The sequence below is a fragment of the Dermacentor andersoni genome, chromosome 6 (genome assembly GCF_023375885.2).
Source record: "Dermacentor andersoni chromosome 6, qqDerAnde1_hic_scaffold, whole genome shotgun sequence".
Classification (NCBI taxonomy): Eukaryota; Metazoa; Arthropoda; class Arachnida; order Ixodida; family Ixodidae; genus Dermacentor; species Dermacentor andersoni.
In genome coordinates, this window is record NC_092819.1 from 75,150,109 (window position 1) to 75,162,943 (window position 12,835).

The 12,835-nt window shown below is 42.4% G+C and overlaps 1 long non-coding RNA gene across 1 annotated transcript; it reads left to right on the forward strand.

Moving 5' to 3' along the window:
- Positions 1-8,069: 8,069 nt before the first annotated feature.
- Positions 8,070-11,865, forward strand: LOC129382446 (uncharacterized). Its single transcript, XR_011894928.1, has 3 exons — positions 8,070-8,203; positions 10,212-10,424; positions 11,649-11,865. It is a non-coding gene; the product is annotated as an uncharacterized lncRNA (long non-coding RNA).
- Positions 11,866-12,835: the final 970 nt, after the last annotated feature.

The following is a 12,835-nucleotide window of genomic DNA, read 5'->3' on the forward strand; positions in this document are numbered from 1 at the left end:
TTAATCTAGGTAGGACATTAAGCAATATAATACCGAGAGCTTGGTGGCGCAACTCACCGCCCTGTTCCAAAGGGGACGCTCATAACATCCATCCATCCACAGGCCAAAAAACAGCAAAGCGGACTCAGCTTCAATCTATCATTTTTCAAACAAGGAAAATTGATTGAACAGTCATTACCAGGACTGATATATGCGAATGATATTGTATTAATGGCTGACAATACAGAAGATCTGCAGGGATTGATGGACATATTTGGTACAGAAGGAGACAGATTAGGGTACAGGAGGCTATGCTTGAGATAAGTACAAGTATCTTGGGGTGTGGGTAAATAATTGAATTGAGTATCGGACAGAGTACGAAAAATATGTAACGACTAAAGGCAACAGGAATGCAGCGATTATGAAGAGTAGGGCACTGTGGAACTACAATAGGTACGAAGTAGTACGAGGGATATGGAAGGGGGTAATGGTTCCGGGCCTGACTTTTGCCAAGGCGGTTCTATGCATGAGAGCAGAGACCCGGGCACAGTTGGAAACTAGGCAACGTGGTGTGGGTAGGCTCGATCTGGGAGCACATGACAAGACACCAAATCTTGGGGTGCAGGGGGATCTGGGATGATCTTCTTTCGAGGGCAGAGAGGCCAGTAGCAAGGTAGCAGTTGAGAAGCGATTGAGAAAAATGGGGGAAATCCATGGAGTGGGCTAGGAAGGTTTTCAGTTACTTATACACGAGGAATGTTGACACAAGATGGAGGAAGTGAACTAGAAAATTGTGAAGTAAATACTTGGGCAGCAGCGGGGGGACAGGTAAGGAATCATCTGTCAAGAAAAAGGTTAAGGAGACAGAGAGGGGTATGTGCAAAACAGATGCAAACCAAATCAGCATTAGAGACATACAGGACGTTTAAGCAAGAAATAGCCAAAGAAAATATTTACGATAACTTTAAGGGAAGCTCATTGTTGTTTGAGGCCAGGACAGGTATACTACGGACTAAAACGTACCGAGCCAGATACCAGGAGATATACTTGTGCGGTGCGTGTGGAGAGGAGGAGGAAGCGGCTGAACACTTGATACTTTCTTGCAAACGACTTCACCCTGCAGTGGAATGTAACGGGGAACTATTCAAAGCTTTGGGTTTTAAGGACAGTGAAGGTAAAGTAGACTTTGAACAGGTAGAAATAACTAAACGGAGGCTATCTGATTGGTGGATAATATCAACACAAAAGTAAAGGAGTAAAGTACCATGAATGGATGGATGGATAGATGGATAGATGGATGGATGGATATGCGCCGCCAAGCTCTTGCTATTATACTGTCTAATGTCCTACCTAGGTTAAACATGGATGGTTATCCGAGAAGCCATAAGGCTAGGTGGCACGCGCCGCCGCCGCCCGATTCAAAGGGTTGAGCCTCATCCATCCATCCATACAGGAAGCTGGCGCTGACCGGCCGCGCACAATACAAACAATGGTACAAAGCTGGCGAATTCATGTTTACATCCACGTTTGATTGCATTCCTGTTTTTTAAAGCGAAAACTTTACTGGCCGCGAACTTTTTCTCAGGCTTTTGCAGGTACGTATTCCGCATGCAGTCTGTCCGGCTGCGCTGACAGTGCGAAACTTGCATTCGTATTTCATAGTATTCGTTTCTTTTTTTTTTTCTCAGGCTTTTGCACGCACGTTTATCCGAGTAACATAGAAAACATGAACGTGGCAAGAGCCGTCCAGCTCATGTCACCAAGTGTAACCGCTGTCTTGGAACATCTCAAGGATCAGGCTGGACACACTTGTGCGCTGTCATTTTCAGCCGCAGGCCCAACAATTACGTTCATGAAGAACGTTTATCGGTGGTTCGTGCTTCACGATGTCAGCAACACGACGCAGCACATACGCCACAATTTTTCGGATGGCCGTCAATTTGACGATAGTGCTGATCCGCGGCTTCAATGGCTTGAAGTCGCTTTCCGTATGTACTTAGAGACATTAAAGAAAAGATCTTTACATGCCCGTGAATTCCTCACAGCCGAAACGTATGAAGCAATTCTGTTAACCACCTATTCGACAGTGGCGTGCGTTAGATATCTGTTGACAGAAGAGAAGTTTCTTTTGTGCTCACTCGAAAATTCACCAGCGATTCAATTGAATCGCTCTTTGGAAATTTGCGAATCTCATCCGGGTGCAACGACATGTTGGACGTTCAGGCTGCACTGTCAGGTCTCGAAAAGCTACTGAAGACCGGGATTGCTGCATCCAATGCAGCCTCCAATATTGCCCACAAGAAATGTGGTGCCATGTCGGGACACATACTGTATGATACACTTTCCTCTGCACAGCCAGCTTCTGCTTCAGCTCCAATGCCTCCCCTGACGTCGACTGTGCAAGCTGTGCTGCAGCTCTCGAGAACGAGATTGGCGTTGCAGATACTTAATACCACAATTTTGCCACAGCAGCTGTCAGCAGCTGCTTTCAAAAATCGACTTTCATATAAGCGAACATAACGGTAACAGAACATTTTTCCACGCATTGGATATCAACTGGTGTGCACTCTCTCATATCGGCGCAGCAGACGATGCACGAGTGTATCGAACAGTAGTAGCCGCGAACGGCACATGCCTCTAAAATGGGCTGGTTGCCCAGAGCGAGAAGTGCTTCAGGGTTCGAGTTTGCAAAAGCCTTGATTGTACTTGAAACACTGTGAATACAGTCGAAAACTGAACCATTTAACAGCTGCGAATACAGTCGCGCCCTGCGTTACCATAAGCAACGATGATCCTGCCCCGGCGGCGGCGCATGGCAGGGAAAAGCCGTACTACAACCGACGGCCGGTTCCCTTTGTTCTCCGCTCCATTTCCCAGGCACAGAAAAATGGAGGAGGCACTGGCTGAGCGTAAATATGGTTGTGAGCGCTAATGACTAGTGATGGCATGTGTAGTCATTGGAGATGAGAAAATACGCTCGTAATCACGCTTTCCGCAAGGTGTGTTGTCTTATCGCGAAGATTGCACATATGTACATACATTGCACCTGCATCACACGTTAAAACAGTTCTTCAGCAGTCTCTTGCACCAAAGGGACTGCTAGGGATACTTGAGCAGTACTTTTACTAAAGCAGCACATATAAGGGTGGGCTGGTGTGTTCTGCATGTTCCTTCTGTGCTTCGCAATGAGCAGAGTCATCTTTCCGACAGCACGGCACACTCTTGACTGAAGAATGCAAACCAGATGCTCGGTGACTGTTTGAAACGTGCCAGCGGTGTAAAACCTAAGAGCCATCAGCAACTGCAGCATGGGAGGCACACAGGCTGTCCTCTGTTGTTCCCGCTTTCCCAGATAGGCAACATAGAGAGAAGCTGTCGCACAGCGTTCTTCATGAATCTATAGTGATGGAGGAATTGTTCATCGTCGTACAGCTCCATTGGATTTCTCGATCACATTTGGCGGTTGCAGAATTTTTGGCAAGGGATGCTCCTCTGAAAATGCTGTATCCATGGCATGGCAAGCAAACTTGAAATTAGCTAACCTCCACACATCCGTTCGGGAGGCTGCCACGTTGGAATAACGAACGAAATCAGCTTCAAGCTGGCCCGGGAGCAGACTTGAAACTTGAGCGGACTTCAACCAAGCCAAGGCATTCGCAAGTTGTCTGCAAGGTCGAGCACGATTTAAGGCGAGCGGCAAAGCTGTCTTGAGACTGCCAGAAGTCAAGTTCGACCCAAGTTAGATCTCTGCATTCGGAGTTGTAAACATCTGACAGCCTGCAAATGACACCAACAACGAAGTGCACTCACTCGAAGTGCCGCTGACTTTGCCTGTTTAACTGGTGTATAATCACATGTATAATACACCAGTAAGGCCTATTAGTGTATTAATTTAATACCATCTATTAGGCATATGAGTGTGCCAGTCTAATACAGTCTACTAGTGCATCGGTGTGAAATTCAGTGTCGCATTTGCGGCATTGACCCCTCATACTAACAAACCAATAGACCTACATATAAATATGAAGGCCAGTAGCCCCTTAGGCTACATAAACGTGAATTGGTGAGCAAAACAACCTGTAATACATTACAGTACTGTCAACTGATGAATTCCCCAAATACAGTAGAACAAGTTGAAGTGAAAAAATTGCTAGAAATTTTTTTTACCGCAACGTGCATTTTTACACATCTCCTTTCAATATCTTCGTCAGGTCAGCAACCTTGATTGTGAAAGCTTTTGATCCACTTTGGCCAGAGGACGTCCTTTTGAGGAAGTGCCTAAACAACAACCTGAACACAAAAATACAAACATATAGGAACATTTAAAAGCTGGGACGCTATATCTGCCGCTAAAATTGCACTCAGCAAATAGTAAGCTATTTGCTTCCAAATTGGAACACTGGTACCACAACTGCCAAACTAATTTTATGAAAAGGTGATGTGCTAGTTCAAAATGCTTACCATGATGAAAATGTCACAGCAACAACAGGACAAATATAAAGTGCACAAAACCAACATTAGATGTTCTTGCTATTACATCAAAACTGTGTGTAGGTAAGGAATAGCTATAGGTACCGATCTTGCACGGCATTTGTTTGAAAGCTACACATGCCAATGTAGCAAGCTAGCAGGTCTTAGCGCATTCATAGATTGCGCACAACAATCGGGCTAGTGACACTGTAAGTTAATTACGAGTACTTCCGGCATTAAAAAAAAAACATTATACTGCATAAAAGGTTTAATAAGTAGAATAATTACCTCCAGATGGTAGAATCAGTGCTGGGGAAGTCTCCGCAGATCGACTGATATCTCCACAAAGCCGCGATGCACAGGGATAAAAACAGTCGCCTTGCATTGTTTCGAAGTGGCAACAGCATCCACCGATGGAACTATGCAAATATACTACGAATATAATACGATTGCGCAGGAACACCACGGGATCCTTAAAAGCACATCGTTCATTCACTAACAACCTTGTGGCTGTGTTTATGTTCTCAATTGTCTGTACTTAAACTTTTTTTGTTAATTGTCATGGCACAAGCAAATTTAAGGTGGGGCTTCATGCGGCCTAAAGACGAGTTTCTGCACAGTACACAGAAGTAATATTGCAAATATCACTTTAGTCAGTAGTTTTCGTGTTTTCTGTTCTATCCATGATTTCACTTGTGCCACCCATTTGTTTTCCTTCTCATTTTGCCACTGCTGCAAGAAAATTGCTTAGCAATACTTCTGTTTAGCCCCTGCATGTTTATGGATTGTTTTTGTCATGCATCTCACTGCTATGATATTGTAGCACTATTCCTGTTTTAATTCTGTATAACTTCCACATGCACTCACAATGCATACACACGTGCAATCTTTAATTTTTATGCAGGATCGTTGATGTCCTCAACATTGAGGAAGTTGCACCAGCTGCAGTGCTTCAAAGTGCACGTACGGCATACGTGCTCCCAAATACACCACTCGACGTAAAGCTGAGCGCCGAAAGGCACAGCCAAGGACAGTATTTTGAAAACCGCCGCAGAGTTGTTCAATGGCTGCATAACGACCTCTGCTTGTACAGAATGTAAGTGTTGCTGTAGGGCAATCTTGAGGCACGTGTGTCACAATTTCCACCGTAGGAGTGCCCCCGCATCTAATACAATAACTTAAGGTCTGGTTTCACAGAAATAGAAGAAGTATGCAGTGGCGAAATGAGCTTTGCCTCGTGCCCGTCACTCAAAGCAGACTTTTAGAGCCCTTACTTGAGAATGTAATCCAGTCCAGCCTATTTCATAGCCTCACAGTGGAGGGTGTATGTCTTGCATTTGTAAATTAGCTAACACACTCAGGAAACATAGTGACTTCCACTGATGAGTACAGCTAGAATTGCAGTTCCTAGTAATCATAATTTACATCACTTATGCAGCTGTTCCTGGCTTAAGTCTAGGGTCACTGTTGAATGTTACGTATTCTGTGATAACTGGGGTACACCTGGTGTAAACAGTCTGTACAAGTGTCATTTCTCTTTTCCCTGTCAGCAGACATGGCATAGTGTGTTGGGAAAAGTTGTTTTTCATTATTGTTGCACATCTTACTAGGTATCCCGGGAAGCTTTATGAGGAAGCTGCAAGGGCATTCATCTCCAAGTACCCTAATTTGTCGGACACGACAGGAACTGGATACGTAAGCAAGCTCTCTTCTTGTTGCTCTGCATTTGTGTTTAATGATAACATTCAGTTTAAGTTTGGTTCCGTACAATTTCCTAAACCACGTTATCTTTTGTCATTTTTATTTAGAAATGCTATTGACTCTCTCTTGAGGGTCATTACAGGGAAAAACATCATCTTGCATCTAGAAGTTTACATACGCACTTATACACAGATATATAAAACATGAAACACAGTTGACAGTGCTGTGCTGTGAATACACATGAGCGCCATCACTTCTTTTTTCATATTTCTCGGGGTTTTTTTTATTCCAAAAAGAAGCACCATGTGGAAGGTACAAACCTCAGATGTGTTAACAGGAATGCTTGAGCATGTGGCCGCAGATAAATCCGCACCTTCTACCATAGTGGTGCTATCGGAGAAATTACATGCCACATGAATAATTGCTCAGGGTGCGAGCAATTATTTTCATGGGGCACAGATGTATATGTGGCCATGCGCTCGAACATTGCTTTTAACAGAATTGAAGTTTGTGCTTTGCTACAAAGAACTGGGTTGCTTGCGCCTGCCCTGAACACCCTCTGCAGTATAACAAAATGCATTTCACCTTATAGCAATAATCGATTTTTTAAATATTTCATCTTGGTCAACTAATTAGGCGGAATATGATAAAGATTCCGAGGAGCATCACATGATGGCGAACAAAAAGGCTTTGGTATCACCGAGTCATGGCTTAGTGTTTTGTTTTTTTCTACCTTCTTCGCTCTAGCCCCGTGAAACTCCTGGGATGTGTGATGTGCAATCAGGCACACAAGCTCAATGGCTCAATTCCTGATTGCTACAGGTGCGTTTTGATAATAGCAAACTTTAAAAATACTTGCCTTCTGTGGTGCACCTTTAAGTGGCTCTGGTTGTCGAAATTAATGTGGAGCCCCCACTACAGTGCTTCATAGCCTTAAACGCCATAGGTTTGACCACTGGAGTTTTGAACATGTGCTGCAAACTGGTCGCGAGTTATGAAATTGGCTAGGTGGTACAAGTTGAAGTTCTCTACACTGAGTTATGCTATCATAGGGCTGTGCTACAACCAGTCTTCCTTGCTTTGCTTGAGTGTTCACGCTTCATTCCTTACTTTATTTATGTGTTCAGCTACAGGAAAGGCACCTGTTTTTGTGTGCACCTCTGTTTGTGTGCACCTGTGCATGTTTGTAGCCAGCAGTCTAGTAGCAGGCAGCATTAATACCTACCACAACCATTCATACCCGTCATGGCACTAGTGCTAGCAGCCTATTTATTGTTTTAGTACTTTGAATAATTAGTTACGTTAGTGTTCAGGAGCTGCAGGTGTGAGTTGATGTACATTCATCGAGTAGTGAAACATTGCAGCAGTCTGCTGTTGCAGTTTGACATCATGTGATCTGTGGTACATACATGGAAGCAGCAGCATCATGAAGCTGTGTCTGCAACATTCTCTGTGCTGCGTATGCATTCGGCACAGCACTGTGCTTTCTTCATGATGGAAGGCATGGTACAAAGTTTCCAGTGCATGATATTCTCCAGGATTCCCACCACAGTGGACCTTACATGAGCAGATACACCATGGCACTTTGCATTCACCGGCAGTGCCTTGCATTTTGTGCTAACCGAAACCAATAAACGTGGCATGGAGGGTGCTGTTGACCAGTGTTTCCATAGCATCAGCTGGGCAGTGCATCACGCTTATAAGCATGGACCGCACAAGGTGAAGTTGTTAATTGTGATATGTGTCATGCCTGCATATTTTCTCAAGAAAAGATTTTTAACTGCTCCTCACGTGAGGTGCATTGTGTTCTTATAGGTGTCAGACAGCACGATCAAATTTTGTGCCTAATTGTTAGGCGCTGTGGTGTGGAGAAATGTTGTTCTTTCTCTGCTGATGGAAGTCTGGAATTACAGGACTCGTGGCGTGAGGCCCTCAGATTTAAGGCCAAGTATGAACGAAGTAAGCTAAGGATGAATCTGAGGGAGTGCCAGAAAAAAAGCCGAGACAGGAGATGCAACCTACACTGCCTCATAGAATGTCAAGGCCCACTGCAGTATGTACAGATATCTTGTTTGTTTATTACTTGTCCTAAAATGTACAATTGTTTAGGAAAGGTTATTGGGAACCGTAGCTGTCATGACTAATAATGGGTCCTACAATAGAGTGCCCTGAAACTGCATACAGCTGCATGTCACTTTTCAATGCAAATCGGCTTTGGGAGTCAGTACTGTTCTAAATGCCCAGTGGATGTTAAATAAATTGACTCTCAAAGCAGGCTTTTCATTAACTAGTGTATCAATAATGTAATATATATATATATATATATATATATATATATATATATATATATATATATATATATATATATATATATATATATATATATAAAGGGTAACGTTATAAAAGGGTAAGGTGCCTAAGAAAGGCTGGACAACGTTTTGATAGGAGGACCTATCTTTGTCAAAGGTGGCCTCGTCATCCTCGGCATGTTAGTTTTAAAGGGTTAGTAGAGTAACGTCACGTGCGGTTGTTGTCGCTGGCGGCTGGATGTAAAGGGAGAGACTCCAAGAGAATGAGCGCTGTCGCCTGACCTCTCTAAGCATGGTTCCTAAGGCGAGGGGACAAGAGGGGGAGAATGGGAAGGTGGGGAGAAAAAGAGAGAGAGACCATGAGGGAAAAAAACAGAACAAGAAAAGAAAATTAAGGGCGTGGGAGAGTGCTGGGGGAGCAAGAGATTAGGGAGCATTCAGGGGTGTCGTCGGCAGCATGCTTTTGTGGCTTTAGAGGAGCCGGTCATCTGGTCAGTGCGTGAGTAACAAAAAAGATCCAAAAAGACATCAGTTGAAAAAATTACTTGAGTTGCGTAGCAGCAATGCGTCGGGTAATTTTGAAGTAGTTAAGATGGTGACAAGGCAACAAGGAGCCATCTTTACTTCAAGTGAAGTGTTTGTTTGCAAGTGATCTCTATACGTCACATAATTTGGGGGGTGGTAGTGTCACGTATCACTGATGTCTGGGTGAGTGCAGTAGTCAAAGCTGTATTATGATCGCCTTTTTGAGAGCCTTAAACAATGTGATAATAGGGGAAAGAAGATGAGAAGAATGAAAGGGACTGCACGTACGAACAGAAGCAACACCCAATACCCCCATAGGGAGTGTGAGCCACAATTTATGTGGACAATAAAAGCAGGAGATGAAGCTTATTATCTTGTGGAATGTGGAGAAGTGCAGAGAGAAAAGGGGAAGAATTGTGTATTCACCACGCATCTAGCTTTCAGCAGGACACTCTCATCGTATGGCTTATCAACCACCAGACTGGGTTGAACAGTGTAGGTGTGTCAGCAGTTTGTGACCACTACCATCAATTTTTGGGATGTACGTGAGATTACTTGCAAAGAAACCCTATTCCAAGAAGTTGTACTCTTTTTGGTATGCATTTTGTAATTGTCACCTCAAAGAGGAAATAATTTTGAAGTCAAGGAATTTGATGTGACATGTAGTGAGGGGGCCAAAAGTTATCTGATAAAGGAAAATAAGTAGGGTAGTCTGAGTGTGTATTGATGACGCCAAACTTTCTGGCTGTATTTTGCTGAGACGTTTATGCTACTTGAATTTATAAGCCAAATTTGTTGCTGTAGACTTATGTGCTCAATGCAATGAACGAAACTTTTTGTAAGAATGATATGACGCAAATGACATGAAAGTGTTCACAAGTGATTAAGTGCAATAAAAAAAATGCCCACTACTCCTTTCAGGATATTTGTGACACATGGGTGTGACAGTGGTCAAAATGGGGGCCTGAGTAACAATATGGTCTACTGCTGTTGTACAAAGGATGGTATTTTCGGCTGTATTTGCTATACTCAGTGAAGTAAACTTCATGAAGTCTAGTATTTTTCAGTACTCTCAGCACTACCTTAACCTGAACCATTCTTAGTAAACAAATGACTTCTCAATAAAGTATCACATGTTCTCAATACTTAGAAACATTGTTGTCTAGTTATGTCTCTCTGCACTACAGTACTGCTTTTGCAAAGGTAATTAGTTAACTTGTTTTCTAGCTTGCAAACATGGCAGATGGGGAAGATGAGGAATGCATTGCCGCCCACATAACTGGGATGTGTAAAGAACTGCGCAAACCAAGCCCAAGTCATGAATACTTGTGTGACTCCATGAGGCGAACATTTGCTGAGCGGAGAGGATGGATTGCTTTTCGAATTCCAAGTGTCAAAGATGTGCTGGAAAAATATCCTGCACTGTCCACAAGCGCTATTGTAAGTATTCATGATGGTTTCTTGCCCAGAAAAAACAGCTATTTGTTCTTGTATTGCATGACTCGCGCCTTTAAATGTAGCTGTACAAGAAATCAAGTATGGTTACAGTACCACCATTGTGAGCATCATGAAGAAATTGAACATTATTGCAAAAGAGCATGGTTGACACATGGTATTATTTCAGTTTTTTTGTATAGTCCCAAAGGTGTGCTGCTGAGAGGGCATTTCTTACTTTTAAAGAAATTATATATACAAAATGCATGAAATGCTTGGAACCCTAGAAAAAAAAATACTAGCAAGCCTCCAATTACCTAAATAATTTATTCATTGTTGTTTCCACTAACCATTTTTAGTTTAATTTCCCAGGAGATGTGTCATGATGTCATAATGCAGAAGATGGTTATGATGTTTTTTCATTCGATGCCTTCAGCTCATGGTTATATTGTGCTCAGTTTTACACAGACGATATAGCTCATTTGATCATTTGCCATGCTGCTACTCTGTGATCCATTGTAGCTGTAAAGAAGATGACTGAGCAAACTGGAGCAAGTGGCAAAACATTACACTGTTGTTACGTGACCACCTTCTGTGTTGTTGCATCATGACACATACATCTCTGGGGAAGTAAAATGGAAATTGGTTTATGTAAACCACTGTTATAGTAAAGTATACAGGGTGCCCCTAGGCCTGTTAGTATTTCTTCTAAGGTTTTGATGTCGACTTTTATGCAGTGAAAAAAAATGAGGTTAGAAAATGCCCATGTTAGTACTCCTTTAAAAACTTTCAAATAACCAAAGAAAATTTGTTATTATTCAGGTGCATTACATGCACTCACTAATGGAACGAAAAGCATGTTTTGATTTGTGAAATGATAATCTGTTACAGCTATTCTGTTAAATGTCTGTTCTTTCAGAAATTTGCTAGATCTTCCCATGGTTATTTGGATTCATTGAAATTCCTTGCAACATTAAGAAGTCATGCATGTAATATATTGGGAAGTGTTCTCAATGGCTTGGCAAAGGCACCTTCAAAATAAAAATCTGTGCGTAAGCGACAAGTTATTACGAAGAAAGATTGTAAGGCAGAGAAAAAATAAGGTTGGAAAGTTTATGCATACAAAACAGTGTGCATGATATCTGCAGTGCTACAGCCCTCTTGAATTGTTTTATGCGACACCCACAGGAATGCTTAGTTCTGCTCTTTGCCTTTATTTTGTTTTTTTAGGTTCACTTAGAGTTTCAGGTGGCGCGCAACGTGCAGTTGCTGGAGGCTCTCGAGAAAGTTTTCCAGAACTCCGCATCAAAAATAGTCGCTGCTGTCCGGAAGAAGCGACACTTAGACTCGCTCAACAAAGATATAGTGGGCCATGTGGACAGCGCCTCTGAGCCCTCACAGTCTGATGGTAATTCTTCATACGTTTTCTTCGGACACAGGTCACACCTGTAATTCAGGCAAATTAAGGAATAAGGGTGACAAGCATAAGCGTTCTGCAGGTTCACATGAGACTAAACAAAGGGGGACTGGCCAATTCTACTTTAGCAGAATCTGCTATCTAGTAGCAATGGTGATCTGACTAGTACGTGGGAATGAGGCTCGGAAAACACAGCCGCAGTGTAAAGTAAGTGTATGAAATGTATGTTTTAATTTATGGGTGCTGTCATCTGTTCTGGGGCTGCTCCACCCTTGCCAAGTATTGACAAATGGGCAAGTTGACATCCAATTCATTGTAGCATTGATTTCTAAAAAGAAAGTTTCACTGCGAAAAGTTTTGTTTCTCTACAAAGGATCGAGCCATGTTCTGCTGCCTGACTGGCTTCGCCAAACGCAGTAGCCTGTGGGCAGTTGGTTTGCAAAGTAATCAAAAACTTGTCTGAAGATCATAAACTAAGCATGTAATGCATAGAAATGGTGGTAATGAGGAGATGAGTTCACAAAAAGTGTTTTTGTGAATGTACATCCACTTTAGAAATGTGGCTTGCACAATGTTACAACACTGGGAGGCCTAACAAAAAAAATTTCCTATGCTTTCTTACAGTTTGTACCTACTTTGCACAACATTTTTACTCGTGAAATAAACTGCACAAGCTCAAAGCACAAACAAAAGATGCCAATCTTTATGCCATATGCCAAATGCTAAAATAGGATTTTTGCCGCAATATTTTGAAGTGTGTTACTTGCTAATTGCAGATGAAATTTTATTTAGTCCTTCATACCATTAGTTTTAATTTTTGCAGCAATATAAGAAAATTAGCGATATTTCAACAACTCGACAGTTTTCAGTGTTGAAAATGAAAGAACTGCCATAAAATTAGACTAAGAGAGCCTGCAATTCTTCTAGGCCATGAAAAAATAAAAGTGGGTCTTGCTTACATGTAAGTGGCTATCTTTTGGTGAATTTCTTGTGGCTTATG